Below are 8,076 nucleotides of genomic sequence, written 5' to 3'. Positions count from 1 at the left end.
CATCTCAGACACCAGCCTTTCTTCCGTAATGTAGATTCATTATTTCTTTCCTAGCTGATTATTTCTACAACTTCCAAGTTTTRCTGGTGTTAACTTTGTTACATTCCATGAGATAGTAGCTTTCGGCTTTATGTTTTAGAGTTTTCTGGTGCTGAGATTATAGTAGCATACATACCTCRTATTTGTCAGTCATCAGCATCCTGCTGGCTGCCTTGATTGACGGACTTTTATCCCTTGTAATTTGTTATTTCTTGCTTGCCTTCTCTCCCCTCTTTTTTCATGATCAGGAAAGACTGGCTACTGCTCTCCCATAAAACTAGTTTATATTTCARTCAATATTTTATGCGAATTTGGCCTTAGCATCAGTGAAAATTGCAACATGTTATGATCAGAGAATGTATAAAACTGCAGAAAAGTTTGTCCCTACCTACAGTCTATAAATGTTGATTTAAATAAAAAAGATTCGCATTGCTGTACCTGYGCAATGTAAGTTCTCAGGTTACTCTATGATTTTATTGGGAAGTTTTTTCTATCCAGTTTGGGTTTTTATTTATTTATTTATTTATTTGGTTTGTATGTGTAGCTTATYTTTGAATCTACTATTGCTATTTTATCTTTTTCACCTCTTTTCAGTAGGTTGGTAAGTTGTACACTTCTCTCTTGTGCTAGAAAGCTRGGTAATTTCACTTCTTCCTATATGAGAGATACACATGTGGTAAAAAAAAGTGTGATTATAAAGTCAAAAAAGATATAGTACTGCATTTACAACCAGCCTACTTTTCATTTTGCCTTCTGCAAGCCTTTTGAAATATCTGTATTGTGGGAAGAGGACATTCATTTTGCAAAGGCAGCTTTTCAATTAAGCTTCTYTTCTTCATGAAACTTAGCTCTCAAAAGCCTCCAATCTATTCTGGCTCAAAGAAAAGGACTTTTTGTTGAAAAATCTGCCTTTTCTGAAATTTCTGAAACACCTACTAACCACAGTATGCAAYGCTTTTAAAAATATTTCAGAAATTCACCCAAAACTCTGACTTTCAAGGCTCTTTTGAGTCAGAGATGGTTATGTTTGATCTTAGAGTAAAAGCAACTGGGCAAGAAATATCAAACAGAAGGGACATTTTCAAGCTYTGGGCTACTGTGAAATACTAAAATGTCTCATTTAAACTACTAAAAGCTGAAGGTACTAGAAGAACCTGCAACGGAACAGTAGGAAAATTGTCTTAGTTTCCATTTCATGTTCATTCTTGTTTTATGTGTACTTTGAATAAATTAGACGTACCTGTATACCTTCAATGATCTTACGCATATGATCGATTTCTGGTTGGCTATAAAGCACTGCAGTTTGTTCTTGGCTTTTGAGGAATGATTGCCTTCAGGTTCCCTTACTGTTTCCAAAGTTATGGCAAAACTCTATTGAATTCTGATATAGGCCAATTCTTATCTACTGAATTTTTCATTCAACATGATCTTTTTATTGGTCAAATAAGCAATCCAAAGGGGATCCTGTTGATATCCTCTGCAGTTAGGGAATTGATTGGAAAGTTATATATAATCCTTGTTTGTGCAATGAATCTTCAAAATACATCCTCATGATGAGAACCCAAGGCATTCAAAGAGTGAATCCACAGATGCTCTGCTGTTTTATTTCTCTTATTATAGATCCGTTACCAAAATCACTTCCTTTGACGTTTCTGATTTATATGGAAGAATGAGTAAAAGGCTACAGAAGTGAAAGAAAGTTTTGAGGCTCTAACCTTCGAAGCTATCAGAAAAGAGCAAGGAAAATAATTAATTAATTTAGACCTATTCGGGGGGGGGAATCAAGCTTGATGAAAAATGTTGATGTTCTCTTAGCAAAGTAGATCATCCAAAATGTCAGCTGGTGTCAGGATTGTTTTTATCAGACTTAAATTTCTGAGCAGGGAATCTAGTTTATTCAAAAGAACAGGATTATCTTCCCTGTACAAGTTTCCTGATGGAATTTTTCACTTTTACTTCAAAGTTTTCAAAGAATGTTTTAAATTGAACACTGATGAATGCTCAAGGCATGTACTCTCAAACAAAGAGAATCAAGGTGATAATGTCACTTTTATCTTTGAATAAGAACTTAGCCTGAACATATAATTAATGTTTTTTTCATCTAAGTAACTATAATGAAAGAAGGCATATGAAATGCTTAAATATTGTAACACTAAAACAATTTATAGGCAATGCTATGTGGAGAATATCTGCAATGTGAAACTCAGAGGAGGATGACTATTGCGTAAAAACTTAGGTTGCTTTCTGTATTTTCTCTTGTAATATGTATAGTCTTTTCTRTTTTGGAGAGGAGAGCTTGATATACTTGAGAAGGTCTAAAGCTAAAAACACAGCTAAAAATAAGATATTTATTTTGAATAAAATGCTTGCAATAAATGGAATAATAGTTCTGAGGGTGAGAAAAGGAAAACTTTTATATAAGTGTTGAAAAATAGGAAGCTATGAACATGAGTGTTTCAAAATTCTGGTTTCAAGGAAATCTATTCATAATACAACAAAGTAATACGAATTGGAAGAGCAAATTTGATAGTTACTACTGGCTATCAGAAGATTTCGATCTTACATCAGAATGTAACGTGTAAATTTGAATTTTTAATTGAATATAGATTCCCAGAGTGTTTAAATCCAAGTAAAACAATACTTTTCCATTGTAGATTGTGACTGTAGAGTCATGAATTTAAAGTAACATTCCATTTTTAGATCTCAAAAGCCTTAATTCAGGTTGTATCCCAAATGGGCAAAGGATATATATTTCATAGGAAAGCAGTTATTTTACTGATATGATTTTTATATGAAAACCCCTTATTTTCAAATTATTTATAGAAAATATTCATACATATTTTAAAGGTCCTAAAACATTCATTTTAGTTGAAAGTGAAAATAAAAAAAATCTTTGAGTATCTRTGAATATCTCATGGATCTTTAGCAAAAGTACATAAGTGAATTTTTTTGAGCAGTTTGCTTTCTCCCTTGTTGCATTTGCTTATTCTATTCACCTAAGCTTCTAGATGGAAAAATATTGATTCAGAGCCTGCTAAAAGATGCAGCAGGTTAGGAATGAGATGATCAGTTTTCTGCACGGTGAAAGTTTACCAGAGAGCTAGCCCGCYGTTTTGTTCCAGGACTGCTGTGCTGAAAAGTGTTTTTAGTGAGCAGAGGCAGGAGCTGAACAATAGGTGTAAAAACAGGTTTTATAATATTATTTAGACTTATCTGAATGAGAAAAGATGCTGTAGGGCTCTAACAGAGCTAGATGAAATAGTAATAGGGTAAAAGATGAAACAACTGTTGCTCGTTTTACTGCATGTTGGTAGAAATGATTTAAAATATGCATGCATATTATTAAGATCATCAAGTGGTTAAGCAACTTGGAAAGAGAAAATGACCCGACACTGCTGGGTGGGTGATGAAATAACAGCTTCTGCTCATTCTCACACTGCTCAGAAAAATAAACAAGGGGTTAGGCTGCTCAAAAATGCAGAAGAGAGGGAGCCCCAACTTGTGAACAAAYGACTGGACTTGCTAGGTCGGAAACCAACAGAAAAGATGAGTTGCATATTTTGCTACTGTCTGTGGCACAAAACAGCCAAGTTTCTCGTACTTGCTGTGTTTCATAATTCAGTAGTCAGGGGAYGCCCAAGCAGAACGGCAGCAGAAGTAAAATTGATTAAAGGATATACTTCTGATAAGACAGCGGGAAACGTAATAGATTTAGGTCGGAAACAGTTGCGTAATCCTAAAGTTAAAAACCTACCCTCGAATCTAGGACAGATAAATATGAGTCACGTGAACCGTCGGAGACAGCTGGGTGAAGGGCTCCTYCTCCTCCTCCTCCCAGCCCCAACTCACAGGCATTGCCAGGGCCTCCTTACTSCACCATCAAGCCAGTTTGGGATCCATCTATAGGGAGATATTAATTGSTTAGGCTTCTCTACAAAGATACGTGGGTTGTACGTCTTATTGTGGGTGTAGCTATTTCTTACACTCCTTGATTTCTTATTTTCCAAAAAAGACCTTTGTTTTTGTTGGAGTGCGAAGGTGCCCTGTTTACTGGGCTGATACAGATATCCCTATCTGGTCCAGTGATGGCAATTGATCTGGAAGAACATTTACTCCTTCAGTAAGCTGGTAAAAATGGATAAAGAAACGCTGTGATTTCTGAAGCCTTGCGAGCAGCTATTGTGGTCAGTTGTTCCATATGATCTTGCTTTACCAGATCTCTAGACTTCGCAGTCAGAGTCATGACTCGTATCTTAGTGTTTTCCTGACTACTTTCTACTAAGTAAATTCTCATACCACACTTAAAAAATGGGCTTTAAAAAAAAGCCATTTCTTGAAGTGGCTGGGGGGAGCATTGCTGTGTGAGATCAGCCCTTKCAAGAAATCAGCTTTTAAACTCCAAGTGAAAAATGCTTAACTGATCTATAGCAAGTTGTCTTCCAATATAWTCAGCTGCTATTTTCAGACCGTTCTTAAAGACTTTAGGGTTCAACATCCCCAATAATTCTGTAAAGCAGGTACAGAAAATGTCATTATGTCCTTTATAAATGTATACTAACAGTATCTTTCAAGCCAAGATTAATCTCCAAGTATCAGAATAAACTACATTTAGTACCCTTCTGGTCCTATTTAAACTCTGCTCTTGATCATTTTACTATTAATTTTTGACTGGGCAGAGTGGGTATTCTTCGGTTTAATTTTGGGGAAAAATTCTTTATGGTTTATCACATTTCCTGGCATCATTCCTAATGGGGAAGTTATATGTACCTCTGGAGGCTACTTGGGACAGCTATTATTAGTTGCTGTGTGTTTTGCTGCAAAATCATCTAACTTTAGAGAGAAGTAAAGGGAACAGATACAGACTAAAACTTGTAACATTGATTACTTTTTCCTTTCACTCTCATCCCATTTCTTAACAACTAAATTAAATTACTTTAAATAAATGTATTAAACCCCACCAAAATATCCATGATATTGTTCTGTATGCTTACTAATAGACCTCTTCGGAGTATGAATCAACACGTAGGGGTTACCAATATGAGTATTGGAATGGTGCCAGTCTGAAAGYCAGAAACCTCAAGTATGAAGACAAACATGCAGCTGTGTAAAAATCGGTGTTTTGACCCCGTTTGTGTCATTCGTTCATCCTACCTCTGGCAAAGTAACACASCTGAAAAAGCACCGAGTTTTATGCTTCAGATACTCTTAAATAACCCTTGTTGGTACAGCTGCCAAGACCTACCGGATAAAACATGTTTTGATTCTGATAATCATCTCTCTTCTCCGGGGTCATGAAAGTAAGGGAACAGTTCATCTTTGCTGAAGGGTAGAAAATAGATCCTAAAGCCTGTATGTTTGCCATAGCATTAGTTATCAGGAAACTGCGCCATGTTCTGGTTGTATAAAAGCTGGAAGCAGAGAAGAAGGGGCAGGTATTCTGGGATGCTTTCTCCTCTGTGCCGTGCTAGATCTTCTCTAGAAATCATGGAGATATTTGGTCTAGGAAATAGGGGAAATAAGCCACCTGGATGAGCAGCTTTACTTCTAGACCTTCTCAAATATTGTTAAAGATGATGTTCTTGCATTTTTGGGCAGAACAGCCCTACAGCTGCAACAGAATTCAGGCATTTTGAACACAATAAGTTGTCATCAGCCCCAAAGATATTTTTGTGGTCCAATTAGAAGCATATTGAAAAAAAAAATGGCTGAAAGTTGGTCCCCAGCAAAATCTCCTCTTGATAGCTGTCTCTTTGATTATTTTCTAAAATTTCCAAAAGCTAATGTCCGGGTCTGCATGACACTGTTTGCCCTTTGAGGCCATTTCTYCTTGGTGGTTTTGATGTTTCAGGCAGAAATTGGACCTTTCTTGGAATAAGAACACACCCTCTGAATTAGATAAGATTTTTCTTAATCCTTTCAGGCAGGTTCCAAAAGTCCCTTCTATTGGCAAAAGAGATCAAGACAGACAAATTTTACCTAGGGGTACTGGAGCAATTTCTGTAATGAGGATGAACGGGGAAAATAAATGACATCCTTTGAGTGTCCTGTGGCAAAATCAACAAATAACGTTTGCGTTTTGTACATCAGGCATGACTTGGAAGATGAATTTTGATTAAGCAGGAACTGTGTATCACAGGAGACCTCTTACTGTTCTTGAGAAACTTCTGTAATCTCGGTTTCTTTAGTAAGTGGATTACATCTACTGTTAGAGCTGATGTTGGTTTTTCTGTGATATTTATTATTGCTTTTGAATTGTTTGTATGCATTATTATTTCCATGYGTTTCTTCCATAATCAGATCTATTTTTCCCTATACATTTTTTGTGTAGTTGCCAGTGAAAAGATTCCCAAAGCTGTTGTTTTGTAGGTAGATGATGACATCCAGAAAATAAATCTCACTTCAAGGTCAATTCCTGCTTTAGTTCCTGGAAATCTGTAAACTCTTCCMAGCACTCTGGATGGCTGCCACCAGCACTAATATCACTATTTAGATGTGTGCTTTGAATGCATGTCTGCCACATTTTTTTTTTCATAAGCCTGCAACCTGCAAACTCCTTTTGCCTGTGGCTATTTCAAGTGATTTAAAGCAAGAAAGCGTGGCGGTTGTTTACGTGCGTGTATCCCTCCACGAGCAAGACCTGAGATTATAAAGTCTTCAAAACAGGAGTTGAATTTTATATTCCTGCGGTAAACATTACCCATTCTTTAAACTATCCAAAAGAATATAATCATATTCTGCCAGGGGCCTGAGCGAGAGACAGAATTGTGCCGAGGAAACGAGGGAGGAAAAAAGTCTGTGGCCGCCGGCGAAGCAGCAGCGGCAGGGGCTCTGCCGGGCACGGCGCCGGTCGCGCCGGCGTTTCCACCCTCCTCTTGGCGCGGAAGGGAGCACCGAGGGTGCTTTAATCCGATCCTGGGCACGCGGAGAGGGACCACAACGAGCCTTTAAGAGGCAATGTTTTTCCTTGCACTTGCAGCGTTCTCTATGCATCCGCATGCGCAGAACTGTCATGATTTGCCACGGTGCAGCACCGTGCAGAAACAGTATGTAGAGTTTGTTTCATGGAAATAAGTAAGCTGTTTTAAACAACTAATACTTTGATCTGACTTGCAGATGAGGTGGCAATAGAGAAACAAGCATTTCCCAGCATTTTGACTACATTCTTATTTGCAAGAATAAGGCATTGTCTGTAAACAGTGTGTCTACTGGGTAGAGTAGTATATTTGCATAAATAATACATGATAAATGACTGTTTATCTGTTTTCCTCCTCCTCTATTTGAATCACAAAACCAGATTGAATTGCAATGCATGCCTGAACAAAAAAAATATAGAATTATGGAGCAGTTAAAGTAATTAGAGGTATTGTTTTGAGTAGATGGAAAAACAGTTGTGAATATTGCATAGGTATTCATAAATAACAATATTAAATTAATGATAGTCTGTTTCCTTATATAATGTTCTGTTTGTTGTTCTGTATCCAGTATTATAAATCATGCAGGATGTTTCCTGAGCTTCTAAGATACGCTGAAGTAGCTTTTGCTAGGTCATGAATTTAGGAATTTGTTTTTGCCAGAAACATCTGGTTTACATGCTCACCTTCACCCCAAGTGAGAAATGGCACGAGGAAAACATCATTATCATTGGAACTGTGCTGAGCTGTTTGTACAGAGACCATGCCCTTACTGAAAAACGTGAATATTGCCAACTGCAGAAACAGCATAGTGGGCTGGAAGCAATGGAATGACATGCTCAGCTAAAACAGAGAGTTCATGGAAATAAAAATTTAAAGACTGAATTCCAAATACATTTTTCTATGCAGTTTCTAAAACATTTCTGTGCAGCAGTTGGAATGAAGACAAAGAGCCAAGTGAGGTATGACAATATTACCATGAAATCACTTGAGAATTTTATTCAAAAGTAAGTCTATAAAAGCAAAATTTGGATAGACTCATGGAAGTAAGGATTTCTACTGAAGAAACTTTAAGAAAATGTAGTATTTCAAGGTGAGTACTTTCRGCAGTGAAGAGCTTGCAGCG

This window comes from Rhea americana, unplaced genomic scaffold, assembly GCF_003343005.1.
Source record: "Rhea americana isolate MKP2758 unplaced genomic scaffold, rheAme1 scaffold_76, whole genome shotgun sequence".
NCBI lineage: Eukaryota > Metazoa > Chordata > Aves > Rheiformes > Rheidae > Rhea > Rhea americana.
Note: the sequence above shows the minus strand (reverse complement) of the source record.